The sequence below is a fragment of the Pteropus medius genome, unplaced genomic scaffold, assembly GCF_902729225.1.
Source record: "Pteropus medius unplaced genomic scaffold, Ma_sr-lr_union100, whole genome shotgun sequence".
Taxonomy (NCBI): Eukaryota; Metazoa; Chordata; class Mammalia; order Chiroptera; family Pteropodidae; genus Pteropus; species Pteropus medius.
Genome location: NW_024349802.1, coordinates 15238026 through 15256913, shown reverse-complemented (window position 1 = coordinate 15256913; position 18888 = coordinate 15238026). Strand labels below are relative to the sequence as shown.

General features: G+C 36.6%; 1 non-coding gene and 1 pseudogene across 1 annotated transcript; one reads left to right on the top strand and one right to left on the bottom strand.

The window, feature by feature from the left end:
- The first annotated feature begins 8685 nt into the window (after positions 1 to 8685).
- On the top strand, positions 8686 to 8804 carry LOC120581810 (uncharacterized; annotated as a pseudogene).
- A 1724-nt stretch (positions 8805 to 10528) lies between these two features.
- LOC120581879 (U6 spliceosomal RNA) lies at positions 10529 to 10631 on the bottom strand. The gene has a single exon (XR_005647396.1). It is a non-coding gene; the product is annotated as a U6 spliceosomal RNA (small nuclear RNA).
- Positions 10632 to 18888: the final 8257 nt, after the last annotated feature.

Genomic DNA, 18888 nt, shown 5'->3' with positions numbered 1-18888 from the left:
CATGGACCCCTTGGGATTGGCGAGCCAGAAAGTAGCACACACTGCTCTAAGATGACCTTTTGTGTCTTGTTTCCACATTTTTCCCAGTAGGATATCATATGATTACTTAGGTTTCCACTTGTTAAACGATAATCACGTTTCCTAAGATTACCCTAATTTGGATTTGTCCTGGAATAATCAATCACACATTTGTGATCTCTTGGTTTAGTAACATCGATGACTTTGTCTAAGTCTGTTGTATGTACATTTTACTAGTTTAACTCTCAGAAACTTTGGGTTTATCCCAAAATACTTAATAACACCTTTATAATCTCTTGGTTTATAAACATAAACAGTTAATCAAATCCATTGTGTAAAGTCAACACTATCTTTTTACTGAATTAGGTGGAGGCTCTCTTTTTCCTTCTTTTATCAACAACAATTATGTCTTTTATGGTTCATTCCAGCTCTAAAATCATACTTTTAAATTTTTTCTGGTTATCAAAATTAACAACAAGAAGATTTCAGGAACCCTTACGTAAAGGCGATATTTAAGACTCAATTATAATGCAATTATTTCTAATATTATCTTTCATTTACAATTTTCCTAAATTACTACCTTGAGAAATTACAAAAGAAGTTGATTGAAGAGCTGAAAGGATTCTTCCAGATCATCTAGTCCAACATTCTTTGTCCACAGATGAGGAAATAGAGATCCTGAGAGTTTGATTATTAACTTTCTCATAGTCACAATCTAGTTAGTGGCCAAGATAGGACAGAACCTCAGTTAAATTTGACCGAAAGCTCTGTCTCTTGAAATTTACAAGACTCCACACACCTGCAGTGTGTCATTAAGCACCACACCAGTCTCAGGACAGAGGGTGAGGTAATAATTTTTTATTGCTATAGCAATAGCTCACCATTTTAGAAATTACTTCTCTATTACACAAACGTATCAGACCAAGTGTTCTAATTTGGCGTTCAAAGATAATTCACTTGTCCGTTTGGCAAATGCACTTGTCCATCTGGCAAACAGTTAATGAACATTACTATTGTGCCAGAAACTATCATAGTTGCTAAAGACACAAAAGTTGCCATCATGGAGTACACAGTCTAGAAGAGGAAGTAGAGAAACCAAATCTTAGAAATGACTAAGTGATTAGCATATGTAAGCATTTAACATGGAACTTCTCATTTAATTCCTCATGACAACTAAATACAATAGCTACTTATCGCCCCCACTACAGTTGAAATAACTGAGGCTTAGAAAGGTTAAGCAAGTTCCCTAAACTCAGCCAGGCAATTCCACTCTATTGCATTTACTCTGAATCTTTCTGCCACACTGCTTGAAAATCAAGCAGAAACACAGGAGCGACTGTGGAAAGACTCCACTGTGGAAGTGGAAACTAAGAAAACAAACAAGGACCAGGAAAGGATGCATCAGGGACAACGTTTTGGAATTAATTTGGGGAACCATATAACTAAAGGACAGAGGAATGGCAAGAGATGGGACTAGAAAAATGGATGGGGTTATATATTATTCTGTCAGTGATAAGAAGTTATTTAAGGATTTCAAGTGGGAAAGTGACAGGATTAGCTTTGCTTTTTGAAATGATCTCCCTGACTATAGTGAGAATGATGCATTAGAACAGGATAAGCCTGCCATTAAGGAGACAGTAGAAAGCTGTTGAGATTGAGTAAGATGAGATCTTGAGCTAAGACAAAGACAGACTACAGAAGAGGGGACAGTCCCAGAGCTATTTAAAAGGTAGACTCAACAAAATCAGGTGATTGATTGGATTTGAGTGTGGGGCAAGTGGAGAGTTTTAGGTGACATGAAGATTTCTGATTTGGGCAGCCTTGGTTAACACATAGGGATAACTTATCCAACGTTACAGATTAAGTTTATAGTTATATTCATAGACATATATTCTAAATAGAGTTGTTCTGCTTTTGGACTTTGGTTTACTCTGTACCGTATCCAAATTCCCTCACAAATGAACTCTGTTATCACCAGATGCTGTGGGATTTTTAGAACAAATTAGGAAATGGAGGAATGTGGAAACCAAATGACATCCTCATTCCAGTCATATGTATCAGAACATCATGAGCTTTGAATTAGGAGGTTTCTAGAGCTGCCATGAAAAGTCCCAAGTCCCTTTTATGCAGAATAACTCATTAGGCCAAAGCAAAGACTACAGCAAATCACTCAGTGGAATTCACTGTGAGCGAACACATTCAACTCATTCGAGAATGTTCATAGCCCTTTCTAATCTGTATCACTGCTATACTAAGAAATGGGAACAGTATAAATAACACCCAACTCCTGCACTTAGGAGTTCATGGCCTAATGAGGAAGTCTAAGATACAAGAAGTACAGCACAGATAAGATCCCAAACGGGTTAGCTCAGATGCTCGCGCTCGGGAGCCCAGCAGGAGGGCGGCAGATTCAGCCTTGTGGACAGCAGGCCCCGCCCCCTCACGGTCAGGCCCGCTCCCCTACCGGAAGCATATGATTGTATTAGGCACAGATGACGTAGGAGGGCATTTCAGGTGGCAGAAAGTCACGGGATGAAAGAACATTTTGGCTCACCTCATCATTTTGTTCCAGAGGATATTTTGGTGCTGTGATTTCCAGAAGTACGCAGTCAGAATACACAGATAGCTGCAGCTTCTTTGTCACAAGCCTCCTGAACTTGAGTCCTGGATCTGCCTCTAATCAGCTATGTGATTGGGGACGATTTATTTCCAGCCTTTGTGCCACAGTTTCCCCATCTTAAAATGGAAATAATAATTATATCTTTGCAAAGAATTGTTGTGAGGGTTAAATGAATATAAGCCCATTTAAAATGTTTAGAATAGGACTCAAAGTAAGTGCTCAAAAAACATTAGCTATTATCATTACTATAAATATAAATTTTCTTATTATTTAATCTCCTTTTTCTATCTTTATCTCTCCACATCTGAATCTTTGTCTTTGATTTACATAGTTCTCTCTATTGTATAAAATTCTCTCAATTTTCTCATTGGTTAGCTAAGAAATAAATACAAACTATTAGTCTGCTGTCCAACTCATAATGGATATTTCCGGGAAGAATAACCAATAGCAATTAAAACTGAAAATGGCTATGATTGCATGTGGTAAAATGTGGTATTGACTAAAAATTGACTGAAATTCAAATCTTGAAATGCGGATCTGCACAATTTGACCCAGGAAAGTTTAATTTGGTAGAAATAACAGTAGTTAAAGAAACCTCACAAAAACGATATAAAAATTGGTAAAATCTGATGCAGACAGAACTGCTGGATGATTCAAATCTTCACCCTGAAATTTAAATGAAGACCTAATTCTGTCAGAAATAACTTCAGTGAAAAAAAAATTAATACCAAAAATTGAAAAAAATATTTTATAATCCAGAAAATTGATTCAGAAATGTATTGGTGTCTTCAGAGTTATTTATTGGGGTTTGTTATTTCTTAGAGTTTACTGGAGGTTATTGAAGTTATTAGCACTTGCTCCTGAAAATGCTTTCTTAATGAACATGTAACAATGTTGGTATAATTTTGATTCAATGTCAAAGTACCATTAAGGTCCAAAGGATCAAGATTAGGATGTGGGTAACAGATCAAGATGTGTGTGTGTGCGTGCGCGCGTGCGCGCGCGCGTGTGTGTGTGTGTGTGTGTGTGTGAAGAGAACTTAAGAGAAAAACAAAAAGCAGCACAGCCTCAGAATTGAAGCAACGTGCAAAATACCCCCCATGCTGTTAGAATCTCCCATGATCCTATTAGGCTGGAGACAGAGCAGGGCACAGGCAGGGTCAGGATCAGGCAGAATTGGTTGGAAAAAGGGTTCTACCACTCGCTAGCTGTGTCACCCTGCAAAAGTCACCATCTCCTTGAGCCTCAGCTTCCTGCTTAGAAAGTGAGAATGGCAAGAGTACCCACCTCCTGAGGTTATCATGAGGCCCACCTGAGATAATGGTCTTGGCAGGTACCTGGCATCGAGCCACCGTGATTCGTTATCGTTCTATTATTCCAAGTGTGTCTGTGCTCCCAGAAGTTACTCATCCCGCTGGCCATCAACTGGATGAGTGACTTTTTCTGAGTAGGGTCTTCATATCATATTTCTCTGTCCCCCAGCCCAGTTTCCAGGACCTGGCACAATGCCATGCTTATCATATGATCCCAGTGATTTCTAGCCGTATGTTGAGTGTGTATTAAAGAGAGAAAGAAATAAAAGGGGAGAAAGAAAGGGAGTTGGGGTCAAGGCCATTAGACATATGGGGTGCAACAAAGAATTGCTGGACAGATGGTGAGCAGGGGAGCACACCTGGGTGCTCTGTACTAATTAGCTGACAGGTGGGTCAAGGCTTGCAAAGGGTGGGAAACAATATGTTGCTTATTCCCCGAACTCAGAGGCTGCCTGAGGCCAGGTTCCCTAACACCCCTATTCCTCCACTCCTGGCCGAGTTAGTACAAGTTAACAATATGTTCCACTTCACCTTGAAGAAGCTGTAGGCCAGGTGGAGAGAAGCTTTGCTGACAGGTTTGATAACTGGGCCTTTCAAAGCTCTGAGCCACTTTGGCCTCGGCTAGCATTCCACTTCCTCTGGTCGCATCTTCCCTGAAACTAAAACACAGCTTGGAAAGACAGCTTGGTGCCCTCAGAGTCGCTGTGGCTTCCTCAAGCCACGACACGCTCTCTCTTTTATGAGCCTGTGGGGCTGTAATTCTCATCACCTGACATTTATGGGAGGCTTCATATTAGCAAAAGGCTTTACGGCCATTTTTATGAGGGATACCTCCGCGAGACCTGTCAGATGTAATCATTCAGACTGAGCAGGAGGAGAGTGAGCTAAGGTGCATGAGGGCCCTCGCCACTGACCCACAGGAGCCAGGAACAGGGCCTGCTGACACCACTTCTCTTCAACCACATGTCAGAGCCGATTTTCTCGCCCTCATAGCCTTGACAGCTCATTTGTGCTCGCTCGCTCGCGCTCTCTCTCTCTCTCTCTCTCTCTCTGTCTGTCTTCTACATCCTAACTCATCAGCGGGTCCTAAAGGTGCAATTCTCAAAGGCACCTCAAATCCACCCATTCTGGGCATCCTCATGACATCGCTGTGGCCCAGCCTGACTCCCGTGCAGCCTCGTCTGGCTCTAACTTTTAATCTTGCCCTGTGACCTACCATCCCATTATCCACATAGGAGACAAAGTATTCTTCTAGATGTTTACTTATTTAATGTTTGCACCTTTTTAAACTTTCTGGTATTTCTGGACAACTTTTTTATTGGTATCCTTTAGCAAATGTGTATTTTTGAAAAGAATAATCTCTTAAAAACAAAAATAGCAATACTTCAATAGCTTCTACTTTTGAATAAGGTTTATCCAGAATGCAATTCAAGGTTTTTAGAGGACTGTGGGGTTCTCCTGTGACCTGGCCCTTCCATGCCTCTCTGGCCTTCCCTCCATACTGGCCCCTGCTCCTGCACGGGGTTCAGGGACCCACCAAGCTCTTTTTCTGCCTCTAGAGTTTATACCTACTCCATCTGACTGGAAAGCCCTCGACCCCGCTCTCAGGACAGCTGGCTTTGTCTCACCTTTCCAGTCTCAGCTCACATGTCACCTGCCAAATCTTAAATTGCCACCTCTCCCACATTACCCTGTTGATTACATTTAAATAACTTTAAATTGTTTATTTGTTGACTTACACAAAGTCTGTCTCTTTGCTAGAATGTACATCCCACGAGGACAGGAGCATTTTTGATATTTTATGTATTTAATGCCTAGCACAGCATCTGCACAAAGGATAAGTTTAGTAAATGTGTGCTGAAAAAAAATTTTTTTAAGGTTTTTTTTCCCCAGCTTTATAGAAACATAATAGACAATTAGTTGCTCGTATTTACATTGTACAATTCGATGAGGTTTTTTTTTCAATTATAGTTGGCATACAATGATCTACCGGCTTCAGTTGTACAGCACAGTGATCAGAGATCCACATAACTCTCAAAGTGATCGCCCATGTGTTGAAAAAATTAAATGAAGGAATGAAGCAATCTGCTGCAGTCTCTCCTCTCAAACTCCCGCTAATCTTCATTATAACCAGTAGAGGGCAGCAAAGACCCTGCGTTATCTACCTTCTCGATCTTAATGCCTGAAAATGTCACAAAACTTATCCCCCTTTCCCAAATAGCAGCTCGGGTTTATCAGGAACTTCGGGGAAATATCCAGCCTTATAAACTCCTTCTTCTCCTTGTTCCTGAAGGCTTCTCCACTCTGAACCATTTACAGATTTTTAAAAAAATTTTTTTTTAAGATTTCAGGTTCACAATTCTTAGAAAATGAAAGCAAATGTACTAAGCCAAAAAGGACTCCAATAGCCTGGAGCCTGTACCTTCCTGACTGACAAGTTAGTATGGTACAAAAGACGCTCCTATAATAGCCAACAGCTGTTCGAGGCTTACGGATTACAGCTCTCCCTTATGGTGTGTGGAAGGAACAGGTACCAGCTAGGCAGCTGTTCCTGTTTCGAGGACTTGCAGGAGCAAGTTGTATGTGTGTTTATAGTTCTGTCTTCTGCTTGCATCTGTTTCTGCTTATTAGATCCTCCCTTTTTATTAACAATCCCCCTACCCAGGGCAGAACCTCATCATCTGCCTTTGCACACTGTGGCTGGATAATCAGCAGTACAGTCAGCAACCGTACACTGCTAGAATAATGTTTTCATTTACTCTCTGCCCAACAAATAGATTTACTGAGTCCTGTGACTTACCAGGCCTGGGTCTGTGCTCTGTGGCTATAGATGCTCCACTTGATTGAAAGAATAGTTACTAGAATCAAAAGGGAGACATGCTTTCTCCGCCTGGGCACTATTGACATTTTATGCTAGATAATTCTTTGTCGTGGGAGCATTCTAGGATGTTTAGCAACATCCCTGGGTTCTATTAGATGCAAGTAGCACCCACCCCTACGCTGCAATAACCAAAGATGTTCTCACATATTGCTAAATGTCCCCTGGGGAGGGGCAAATTCCCATCCTCGATCTTGTAAACCACTATTTTAACAATCACGGTGGGTACTTTCCAGGGTATCTTTCCAGCCTTGAGTCAATGACCCTTTCCTATAGCACTGCTCCTCCTTCTTTGCTTGTCTGTTGTGACCTGAAGCCTATAGACTTGGTAGATGGTACATCTGACCCGACGCAGCTTAGGCCTCTCAGCTTCTCTCTTCCGGGAACTTGAAACTAAGAGCAGGTGACTAACTACCACATGGGTTCTCTGTGAAGACGAAGAAGCAGGGACACTCTACTGCAGGGATAATAAAATAGTCTATAGAGAGACAGAGGAGGAAGCAGAGAGAAGTCACCTGATTCTAGCACTTTTCAGTTCTAGTACTTCCTAAGGACAGGCTAAACTTCGTGCCTTGGGTAGTTTAAGGCATTCCTGTACACTTAGAGCTAATTTCGTTTTGTACTAGGACAGTCTTTTTTGTTATTGTTTTTTGTTGTTGTTCTTTTTTTTTTTCCCCCTATTATTGGCCAATAAGTTATACCTGGTATATTCTTTGTGGCCTAGAACTGAAATCACGACCAGAAAATACCAGGGATCTAGACAGCTAAAGCTGTAGTTTCTAACCTTGGAGGCAGCTCCGCCCACCTCAGCACACACGTTCCATTCCCCTTTCTCTACCAAATGGCTTGCCCATCCTCCCTATAGAGCTTTTCTTCTCTTAACCTTGGCTTTTACGTGCCCTGGTATGCCATGGCCTCAACTCAACTTCTTGTTGTTCATTTACTGTCAGCCTGACTGCTAACTGCAAACCCAGGCCAGGTTTCTTGGCTCAGATTTCTGAGCAAGTGAGTCTGATTGTCTCGTGTGGCAAACACTGTCGCCTGCCCGTCCAACAACCATCCCTCCCAATCATTTTTGTTCAAGTGAACAACCCCAGGCGGCAAGTCAGAACTGGTTCGTAAGGGCAATGAGGTGTAAGAGGATCTTCTGGGGGGCTTATGGGAAAGGGCTTCATCCTTGACACAAGAGAGCAACGTCTGCGATGGAGCTGGCCATCCCCTTCCTGCCTGTGTTGGATATGTCATGTGAGGACATGATACAAGAATCTGTGGTAGCCATTTTGTGACCATGAAGTAAAACCAAGCGAACTGCAGAGAAACCGACAGGGGAGGGCTATAACATCCTTGAGCTCACAGATTAACCAACCCTGGAGCCATTTGCCTTTAGACTTCTTGTTACATAAGATAATTAGGTATCCTTTCAGTTTAGGCTACTTTGACTCAGGTATCCTGTTACTTGAAGCCAAAAGGATCCTGAACGATATACTATATAGCTCATCTTTTCAGGCCAGGGCACTCAGGTCCTACCTAGGTCACTAGCTGGCTACCCGGAAGATCGATTGCCTTGCAGTCATGCACCTGCCTCTAGTTCATGTGTTCATTCCCCTCTCCCAATCTTTTATTATGAAAAATTTTAACCCTATAAAAAAGTTGAGAAAATAATACAACACTCAAACGTCCTTCACCTAGATTCACCAATAGTTACCATTTAGCTACATGTGTTTATTGTGCATGTTTCTCTCCATATTGGGGGAGGGGGAGTGCTATTATTTGACTGAATCATTTGAAAGTCACCGAGACTCTATGAAATTTCACTCCAAAGTACTTCAGCATTTATCTCTTAAGAGTTATTCTCAGTCTATGGCCATGCCAACCTGAACAAGCCCGATCCCTTCTGATCTTGGAAGCTAAGCAAGGTCAGGCCTGTTTAGTACTTGGTTGAGAGACCACCTAGGAAGACCAGGTGCTGTAGGCGTAAAAAATTAAAAAATAAGCTGACAAGGTCCTTGCAATCTGTGAGGTCGACCAAGGGTTGCCTCACCTAAAAATTATTTTTTTTAAAGTTATTCTCCTTTTTTTTATAATTGTCATTATAATAAGTTTAATATTGATTATATTATTCTCTAATATAAAAATCTTATTAAATGTGTTCCATTTTCCCAGTAATGTCCTTTGGAGTTTTTTGTTTGTTTTATTTTATTTTTGTCTTTGTTTTTGTTTTGTTCTTATCTCATCAAGAATCATATGTTGTTTTAATGGTCACATCTTAAAGATTTTTATTCTAAAACAGTTCTCCTGCCTTGTGTTTTTGTTCTTGTTGTTTTTGGTTTATTTGCTTATTTTTTATCTTCCCTGTCATTGACTTTCAGACCAGTACTTTTATAGAATGTCCTACAGTTTGGATGATCTGGTTATTTCTTCAGAATTAAATTTAGTTAAAGATTTTTACCATAAACTCTGCAGAGGAGATGTTGGATCTTTCTCAGCAAGAGACACGTGATGCCCTTGTGTCCTATTATTGGTCATGCTAAGTTTAATCGGCTGATTAAGTTGCTGTCTGCTTGAATTCTTCATTGTAAAAGCATTTTTCCTGTTTATGATTAATAAGTAATCTGTGGGATGATACTTTAAGAATATGAGAATATCTTATCCCCAACAACTTTTATTCAATGTTTTGGCATCTATTAATAAACCTAGCCTAAATCAACTATTATATTAACCATCGCAAAAAAAAATCACAATTTTTCTTAATCATTCCTTCTCTATCATCTGGCACTCTATTTTTTAAGAAAAAGAGCTTTCTCTTCTCTCACACTCAATTTTTAAATTTTCTTGAGTTTCAGTATGAACTCAAATTATTCGTTACCACCAATTTTCTTTCTGATTTTTAATTTGTTTCAGGTTTGGCCCCTTCCAACGGGTCTCTGTGTCCTCTTCACAGAGTCTCATCAGTTTTTGAGCACTTCTTTGCTCTCAAGCTGAGGAAGTCCCAAACTCATCTTGTGCTTTGTACCTAGATCCAGACCTAGAATCAGCCATTTTTCCAAGGACACTTGGTTCCTCTTAATGGGAATTAGTTCTCAGTAACCAAGAACTGGGTAGCAGGAGTGCTCATTGCCATTGGACTGTGATTGCTTCTAGGTTCTTTCAGTGGACAGAACCGAGAAGTACTTCTATTTTAAATCATAACTTTATCTTGATCCCCCAACTTCAATTCAACACCGTGGAGTTCTTCCTCTTTTCTCCCCAGTCCATATTTTTATCTCCTTTCTTCCATGATGAGAACCCTAATTTTCACCAACATCAATATATTTACTCATTTGCTCCTCCTTACAATACACCCAATAATATCAGAATTACTACATCCATAGCACTACCAACAACAAACCTACGAATAAAGTTCAAGATTGTTTGCTGCTTATTTTAATCTTTAAATTGCAGCCCACTAAGAGTAAAGGTCTGTTTAAAAACCTAAAACCTTGAAATAGGTTCATTTATTTCTCTTTATATTAGATGTTAGGGTTTTCCTACCTAGTTGTTAAATTTTTTTCTTTGTGGTATGGGCTTCTTAAAAATCATTTTTTACAGTTTTACAATTAACATATAACATTGTATACGTTTAAGACATACAACATGATGATTTGATGTAGATACATATTGTGAAATGATTACTGCAATAAGTTTAATTAACATCCATCACAAAATATGAGATGCTTAACAAATTTGCATGTCATCCTTTTGCAGTTCCCATGCTAGTCTTCTTTGCATCATTCCAATTTTAGTATATGTGCTGCCTAAGCAAGGACTAATTTAATTTTTTGAATATGTAAAACAGTAGCATAATTTAAAAGTCAAAATTACATGGAAAGAAAAAATAAAGGAAAAAAGCCTATATGGAAAAGTAACTAAAACAAGTTTGCTTAAACCCCTGTACATAACCAATTTTATTAGTTTCTGGTTTATCCTTCCTTATTTGCAAAATAAGCAAATATGTACACATGTGCATATACACACATATTCTTATTTTTATGTTTTTTCACTTAAATAGTAGCATTCCACTTCGTATTGTTTTGTTATACATATGCAAGTCTTTCATAGTTTTCACTATGTATCTATGTGCTCTCTCAACTATATTTGGCATTTAGGAAGTTTTTATTTTAATGGTTATTTTTATACTAATGCTAAAATAACCTTAGCCCCCTCTACTCTTACATTCATTATTTTCTATTGGCTCCCCGACAATATCAAAATTAATAATTGCTTCTTTCCTCTCTTATCTTTATCTACCACCATCTCATTTGAATAAATATCCTTTTACCCCGTCAGTAACTATAAAACAATCAACAAGTATATTCTACCTTTTATCTCTCTTACCATTCTCCCCTTTTAATTATTGTATAATAGCTACTTTGCCTGGACATATACTCTCCTTATAAACATCATAGTTGTATGGGTAAATAAATATTTTATGCACCATCAGTTCTTAGGCCAATGTTTTTACATTTTGGTTATCTGAAAAAAAACTTTCTTTAGTAAATTCCTCAAGAAGAGCACATGGAAGCAATATTCTGTGGTTATTTCATGGTCAAAATTTGTGGCATTTTGGCAAGTTATAAAATCTTTGGCTCATGTTTTCTTTCCTTGAATATTTTCGATACGTTACTCCATTTTTTCTGGAATATAGTCCAAAGACAAACTTATTTCCTTTCCCATTTAGATGACTTCATATTTTGACTAGATGCCCAAATGATTTTTTTCTTTTTTTGGAAAGCCTAGAAGGTTTTTAGACTATATCTTGACATCGATCATTCTGGGTTGATTTTCCTAGGTACTAGTGTCAAAATCTTTTAATTTACAGAAAATTTTCTTAAACATTAGCTTTTTAAAATTTAAATGATTTTTTAAGTTCCCATTGCTTTTTGTTTTCTTCTTTGTGGGTCTTCTATTATATATATATTATATATACGTGTGTATATACATATATATGTGTGTGTGTGTGTGAGTGATATATATACATATATATGTATATCTGTATGTGTGTGTGTGTGTGTGTACATATGAATGAAAATTCAGAGCCAAAAATATACTAGCTCCTTTAGACCTTATCTTGGACCCCAAACATCCACATCTTTACTGGAGTGTGCAAAAACCCCTCCAAATTTCAGTTATTCCTCTCAAATTAGTCTATTCTGCGTTTCCGTGTGTACCTATTGCCAGATTTAGAGTTCTCCTGTTCTCAGGTCTGTCAGAGACCTCATTGCTCCCTCCTACACTGACACTGATACAATATGCATCTTTAGCTATGGGTAGTTTTCTTCTACCTGCTCATAATTTGGGGTTCATGAGGACATCTTATTCATCTAGTTGTTTTTTTTTAAGTATTGACACTGGGCCTTGGATTTGGCCATTAGTGTTGATGTGCATGGGTTTTGTTTTGTTTTTTTAATTAGTTTCAAGTATACAATACATTGGTTAGGTATCTATATAGTCCATAAAACGATCCCCCCACCACCATTGTTCCCTCCCTCCTCTGGCCCTCCACCTAGCTAATGTGTCTTTTTTTAAGGGGGCAGGGGAAGTTGGGGATATTTAAAACCTCTATGACACTGCCACCATCTTTCCATAATTTTCTCCATTGATTTATTTGTTCATTCATGTATTCAATAATTTTGAGCCCTGAATTTTGCAACATCTGTTGCCTCTTCAGATTCTCTTGGTGCCATTATGTTTCAGAATCCAATGCCACTGTAATTATTTGAAAACACTTACGGTCCATAGGATTCTGCCACGTAGGGCTGATTATTCATTATCGGGGGAGGTCAAGAATGCTTCTTCCAATAGCCTCTGTGCAGCCAGACTGAATAGCTATATGCCCTATGTTTCTTGCTTCTCCTGCCACTTCTGGACTCAGAGAAAATGCATTTAATCTGTCTTCCCAAATGGCTGCTGGAAGTATCACATAAAGCAACGTGTGTCCAGGGAGAGTTAACTGAAGCCAATGTGCCACAAATTATGACCAGGACCAGTGGGAATTAGGAAAAAGAACTGGGAAGATAGAGTCCTTCTCCCTTCTCCCTCCCATGGACTATTACAAGACACATTTTCTTGTTCTGCCTATCCTGAGACATCCATGAAGCTCACAAAGGCATTATCTGTTGGCCAAGGAGTGCCGCATGACACTGCCTCTTCCTCGTAGAGGAGGTGCCTATTCTAATTAACACAGGAGACAGAGGAGCAGAGGAGTATAAACAACAATGGCACGTAGCACAAAGGAGAAAAAGCTCAGAAACCATCAAGTCTGACTTTCGACCTAGTGCCTTTTACTGTATCCTTGCCAGGCGGTCCACACACTGCTGGACTGACACCCTCAAGGAAGTGCTCCCTATTTCACAAGTTTCAATTGTTTGAAATTTCTGCTTTGTTCTTTCTGTTGATTAATTTTTTGAAGTCATACTTATTGATCTATAATTTACGTAGTTTATAATATAAATTGTGGTATAATAATTATAATTGCATATGAACTATGTATAATCATATAAACTAGATATTAATATACTAGCTATAAATTATAATTTATATTGTATACTATATTATATGTTACATAATATTATGTTACATATAATATAGTACATTATCTAATCATATATAATTATAATAATTACAAATAATTATATTAATTTTATATACTATATAAATATATGATTGTATTATGTGTATATATTATAACATTATTCATAATAATATAATTATATATAATATGCTATACCTATAATTATATTATAATTTATAATTATATAACATACTATATATTATATAATTTATAATTATATAATTACATTATTATACAATATGATAATATAAACTATAATTTATCATTTAATCTATAGTTAACCCTTCCTAGATATAAAGTTAAATGAGTTTTTACAAATGAATACACAGTTGTGTAACCATCAACACAATCAAGATATAGAATATTTCCACCACTCCAAAAGGATCCCTTGTGTTACTCCACAGTCAACATCCTCCTCTTACCCCCAGCAACCATGGATCTGATTTCTGTCCCTTTAGTTTTCTCTTTTCGTGAATGTCATATAAATAGAACCATACAATATATAACATTTTGTGCCAGACTTCTTTCACATAGCAAAACGCTCTTGTGATTCAGTCATGTTGTTGCACATATCAGTAAGTTGTTACTTTTTATTGCTGAGCTGTATTCCATTTAATACAATGGAAAGGTAAATTTATTAAAGAACCAATGGGATCCGGTGCCCACTGCTGACACAGAGCAGCCACATCCCTAAACATCCGCACTGGTGACTAACACCACTCAGGGCACAGGAAGTGCTTCTCCACATCCCTTGCCCTCTGCCCTGGAAACAAAAGGTGACTTTATCTAAATATGATGAAGAATCGTGGGTTGTCCTGCTGCCAACATCATGGAAGGCCACTGCTTAGAAGTATGAGGAGAATTTCATCTGTGGGAGCATTTAGGTAAGAGAAAAGACAAATTAATTAACTTGTCAAATCCTTCCTCTCGGTTGTCATGAATGCTATAGATTCTTGCATAATAAAATATCATTCCCCAGGAGTACTGAGCATCTATTTTCTTGCTTTCTTTCAGTTCCAGTTTGTGGACCTGCAAGTATTCACAAAGTATTGCAGTATTTGCAATAGTTACACATGGCAGTCAAAGAAACTTTTGTGATCCTAAACAATATTATTTTAAAATCTTTTTTGTACATAGTCTAGACATAGCATGTTTGAAGCATGAAGCATAATACCAGTTTTTGCATTAGCAATAATGGACACTGAATGCAAGAATTTTGAATAATTTTATGTTTATAAAAATATTTACAAACATAAAAATATTTGTTTTAATATTTTTGTTTAAGTTTTAACATTCATTAATTATTATTTCTATTTTGCTCTTTAATTTTAATAGTTACTTTTGATAGTTATTTTTCTAAAGAAAAATAACTTGTGGAGACCATACAGGAAAAATTATTTTTAATTATTCAATATTTTCACATCTACTTTAATTACCTTTTTATGAAGTATATGCAAACTTGGAAACTTTGGGATAAGATTATAATTTATCTTTTATTTCTATACATCATTGAGAATGAGAACAAGATGATATTGAAATAGAACCACAAAATATTAAAGTGGAGCTCAGCAAAGTAAGGACTGAAAAGAAAGAAGTAGAACACGTACAAAGAAGTGGTCCTCTTCGATTTTTTAAATTGCAGACAATGAAAGTAAGCAGACTTCCGTTAAACATGACTGACATAGAATTCACAAACAAGCATTAAAATTCTTCATTCAGTGAAGATTTCCTTACTGAGCAAAACAATGAAAATAAGGAACAAAAGTAGTCTTAGCAAATCCACAACTTGAACAGGTCAGAAATGCCTGTGACTTTATGTTCTATACTAATAAAGTTTTTTTTCCTGATTGAAAAAGACAATGAGAAAGATAATTTTTTAATACAAAATTCACAACTCAGAAGACACAAATGCAATTCTGGCCTGCCATTAGAAGTGAAAGGAATTGTCAGAAAATTGGCAAATTGGATAAGAAAGATGAAAACTTTGGCTCTTTATTGTTTATTGGAGAGTTACCCTGGAAAAAGTCTGTCATACTCTTCTGAAATCATGAGCGTGCTTCCAAAGAAACATAAGTCGATTCAAATTATTGGTTGTGAAATTTTCCATTGGGTAGGTATGGCAGAAAATTTAATAGAGCATATTAAAAGGTAATGTTTTTCAAATGGAAAAAGAAATTGTAGAAACTTCTTTTGTATTTTAAGTTGAAAGACAAAGTCTTTTGTTACTATTATTACATATTTCACAACCATATGAAATCCTAGAGCTGAGAAAAAGCCTGACAACAGCAAATGATCAATAGTAATCAACAAAGAAACCAGTATGCAAGTAAATACAGACATAAAATAAAGCTGTGATATTTTTAACTGAATAGTAATAGATGTTCCATATTTAGCCAAGCTTTGTGTGATAACAGCACAATATTCATAGAAAACAATGTAAATTTTCTAGTTGAGTAGAAAAAATAACTTTCAAATTTGATGACCAAACTGCCAAGCATTTAAGATAGATAAAAACTAATTTTTAAAAATCATATAAGAAATAGAGAATTCAAAATAGTTTTAAAAGTGAGAAAAGAAATTACATATAAATTTTAAAAATTAATAACTATATAACTAATTATATTACGATAAATCTTATTGAACAACTTACTTTTATATTGTCAAACTATCAGAAGATAGTTTGACAATATAAAAATTGAGGAAGTCAAAATTAATGAATATTTTATTGGTTTATCCCCATTATTAAAGGTTGAACAGTAAAAATAACATTGAATTTTAGGCATTGATTTAAAAGAATAATGAGGGCAAGCTAATGATAACAGCAGTTGGCAAGGAACAAGCATTTTTTGTGAGCCATAGACAATGCATCATTTGAACTTCTTATTAAGAGACATGTTCTCAACCGTGCTAATATGTGATGGCATCTTTGAAACAATTAAATGATTACATAGGGTATTTTCTATATCTGCCCCAAAATGAGACATCTTGATTAAAAAAAAAAGTCGTATTTGCCACTACAACCACTTTTGAACATTCAAAGAGAATGCTCAGTAAATGCCACTGAAGCAGTAAAAATTTACACAAGATAACAAGATGCACTAGGATTGTACAAGAAATAAAACATGATCCTTAAGTAAAGAGAATTGTGATCCCTGACAGAAAATCATTTTTGAATTTGTACTATCCCCAGTTATCTGGTGTGAACTGTCACTTGCTATTAATAATGTTAGCCAAAGTTTGCAGAAACTCCAAAAACTAGAACTGATATGAGTTTGGCTATTTGCCTTTTACTCTAAATTGAAATAAACTGTATGTGAAATATGTAATAAATGTGATACTCCTATAAAATATAAGAAAACTAGAACAAATACACAGAAATGTTTATATCACTATAAAGGAGAATATTTACACACCAATAATCCCCAGACTAGTTTCTATTGGGTGTATTTTGGGGTTACTATAGATCAAGGGATAGTGCCAATTGAAGAGAGATTTGAATAAATCACAGAACATACTGTCATTTTCCTTATAATATTCTAGCCTTGGAAATTTGGAAAAAAAGAACTTAAGTATTTTATGGATCTAGATATTGCTTTTAGAGAAGGTGAAAATGACAATAAAAGTGATAGTGATTTAAATGATAAAATTAGAATATTTTATATGTTCCATGGTAATAATTTACATAAGACCCTATCATACTATGTGAACTTTACATGTAAAATTTGTTGTCGATTTCTAAATGTAAATGGTACTACAATAACTTTATTGACAATTTCAGTTGCTATTGGCTAAACTACAAGTTTTTTCCGTATTAAAATTAATTTAAAAATAAAAATACAATGACTTAAGGAAGGTTGACTACTTTGGCATTACAATCATTAGGACTCAAAAATCCTGATTATAACAACATTATTAGTAATCTTGTTAAAATAAAAATAAGAAAAAATAAATTTATGTAATAAATGTCATAATGTATGAACAATATATTCCAAACATCAGCCAAACAGCAGAACTCCCAAATATGTGCAAAAAATTAATGATCAGTCAACTTTAAAGTTTGCTGATGTTCAATCATATAAAAACTTGTATTCTAGATGTCATGTTATATGTTCTTACCACAATAAAATAATTTTTTTTAAAAGGACAACAAAAGGCCTGTATTCAATTTGGTTTCAAAGGTAAAGGATAGAATATATATATTTTATATGTAACAGTTTGTTAATTTGTTTTTAACTTTTAAATATTTTAACATGTGGTTCTCCATTTATATTTTTTGCACCAAGCCCACAAATTTAGGAGTGGGTCTGATTGAGCATATGCTAATTTTATAATTAATGCCAAGGGGAACAAATATTTATAAAATGCTTGTTATGTGCTAGACACTGGGCTAGGTACTTTTTATATAGTACCTCACAACACCTCTATGAGGTAAATATTCTAATCTCATTCTGCAGCTAGGAAAACTGAGACTTGGAGGGGTTAATTCACTTGCTCAAACACAGTCAAAGTTGAACCAAATGGACAGTTACTGTACTCATCCTGAGCTGGGACTAGCTGTTGAGGGCTGACAGAACACTAGGAAATTGGCTTTATAAAATGCAAGGCCTCTTCTGGGAAATATGTTTCTTTACCCCAATTCATGCTGCTTGAAATTCCACCATTATGCACTGATGCCTTTTGGTTTTAAAGCCTTTCCAGTCTCCAAAAGAAATAATGGAAATACAAATACCTCCAGGGGTATAAGATGATAGCATGTGAAGCCAGTAGTATTTCTGATGTTTTTTCCACCAAAGTAACCTATCAGACCAAGAATGAGCTCTTGACTCCCATGAGTCTGAGGGCTCAGCCCTAAAGATTCCGATTGATTTCTTTCAAACCTTGTGCTGTCTCTTTAAAATCATGCATATGTTTTTATCCATACTATATATGTTTTTTAATATAAAAATGTTTTCTCTCCGATCTTCAAATAAAAATGATAATTCAGAAGAGATTCCAGTACGTTCTCCTTAGAGTTCAATGACTTAGAGTTCAAGGACTGGTCCTCTGGTTTGAAAGGCAGAGCCTTAAACTGCTATTAATGGCCACCTTGCTGGGGTTTACTTGACTCTCAAGTGAGATAAAGGCTTTGCAGAAAAAGGGGAAGCTGGATTAACTACTCCCCAGTTTAGTTCAAGAGCTGCCCAGTTTTGTCTTTGATTGTCCCCGTCTTCCTTAGTCATTTGGAAGTCTTCCTCTGACTGTTTTGAAGGGAGGTGAACTCCCTGTCCTCGTAAATGTGCAAGCAAGCCAGACAACCGCTTGGTTGGGGCGCTGTGGAGGGTAGGGCATCCAGCAATGAGTGGAGAAAACGTTCAAATTAGGTGGCTTATGATCCTCTGAAGCAGTAATTTCAAGAAACTTTTGGTCTATTCAATAAATATGTATTCAGCATTTTTCTCAGAGCCAGATA